Source organism: Pinus tabuliformis, chromosome 2_2 (genome assembly GCF_031772625.1).
Source record: "Pinus tabuliformis cultivar Carrire ecotype Pingquan chromosome 2_2, CPIR1, whole genome shotgun sequence".
Classification (NCBI taxonomy): domain Eukaryota; kingdom Viridiplantae; phylum Streptophyta; class Pinopsida; order Pinales; family Pinaceae; genus Pinus; species Pinus tabuliformis.
In genome coordinates this window covers 35,685,153-35,686,678 of record NC_142300.1, presented here as the reverse complement: position 1 = coordinate 35,686,678, position 1,526 = coordinate 35,685,153, and the positions used below count along the sequence as shown (strand labels likewise).

Genomic DNA, 1,526 nt, shown 5'->3' with positions numbered 1-1,526 from the left:
ATATATATATATATATATATATATATATATATATATATATATATATAAACACAAGGCATGTGTTATATATCTGGTGAATTGAAGAATATTCCATCGTATCATTTTCCCATTATTAACCGAAGACATTTATTGCCACCAGATTGATCAACTGCACCATTTATTACTCCAGCAGTCTTGCAGACATGCGGTGTTAATGTTGAGGCTGTGGGAATCGGTCGAGGTGTGATGTATTTGTTCCTCTAGCGTGTTTGCCAATGATACCACCTTGCTGTCAGATTTGGAAGAAGCTCCCCATCGACGGTGTCTAGTTGTCGATATGATCGAAGGGCTAAGAGGGGACCCAGAGTTCTATGCTTATGGAGTTGGGTGTTGCTTCTTCATTTCTTTCTTTCTGAGGAGGATTTCAACTGCTCAGAGGAGGGTTTCATTTTGAGCTATGGTATTCGACAGGCTTAAATCCCTTGTTGGGTATTTTTTCAATCTACAAGCGGCTCACCATGCCAGGCCTTTTACTTTATTTTAGCTTTCCTTGGTAGGTGTAATATGTTTTTCCCATGCCCGTGTTCTAATGTGAGGAGGGTTTCTACCCACATTTCCATTTCCAGATAAGGATTGTTTATATTTGAGTTTTGTTTCCCCAATTTCGGTTGTAAACTTATATGTATGCACATATTCTAACTCTGTTGCTCTTTTTAGGTGGAATGGCGGTTTTTAATGGTGTCCAAGATTTGGGAGGAGCATCGAAATGAGTTACAACTCCTTTTTCTAGGTACGAAATGGACATTCCAGAAATTCCATCGGGTATCTGTGCTTGCCAAATTTGTTCTATAATGGGTTTTGATAACCAGAGGATTTAGGTTCTGGAAGGGTTATACTTCTGCATACATTGTTGTTTGTCTCTAAAATCTTTATATTATTTGACTGCTAGAGATAATGCTCAATTTTTATGATGGAGAAATTGTATAATTTTTAAGGGTGCGGTGGTTAAGCACCCCAACCCAACTCTAAATTATTTTCTTTTGTGCTTTCTTAGTTTTGAGGTTTTGACTGGCTTATTAAGATGCTTCCCAGCTTTGGCTTGCATCATTGTTGTCTAAGTTATTTTTCTTAGTTCTCTACAAACTCCTTGGTCATTTATATATGTAAGTTTTGGCAAGATGAAGAGGGTTTCAATGCTTTTCGCCTCTATAGAGAGTAATGTATCATTTATTCTAAATCTGAACATGTAGTTTTGTTGGATGATTGTGTGTCATTAGGCTGAGGTTTGCATAACTCGTCGGGTCGTGACGAAGGAAATCTTTGTTATACAGGATATATTTGAATATTTTGTGTCTCTAAATCTTGCAAGCAAGTAATTAAGTATATTTGTTAAACATGATGTGTTTCCTCCACTTGATCTTCCTTTAGTTAGCATGAATTGATTGTTGATTATTTATTTGACTATTAAAAAGTCTTTGTTATTATCATAGTTTTGTTTCTTCTATTTTCCTTTCTTTTATATAGTAAGGAATGTTTCTTTGTTTCTT

The 1,526-nt window shown here is 35.7% G+C and overlaps 1 long non-coding RNA gene across 1 annotated transcript; it reads left to right on the top strand.

Moving 5' to 3' along the window:
• Positions 1-230: 230 nt before the first annotated feature.
• On the top strand, positions 231-1,028 carry LOC149191384 (uncharacterized). Its single transcript, XR_016254819.1, has 2 exons — positions 231-532; positions 697-1,028. It is a non-coding gene; the product is annotated as an uncharacterized LOC149191384 (long non-coding RNA).
• Positions 1,029-1,526: the final 498 nt, after the last annotated feature.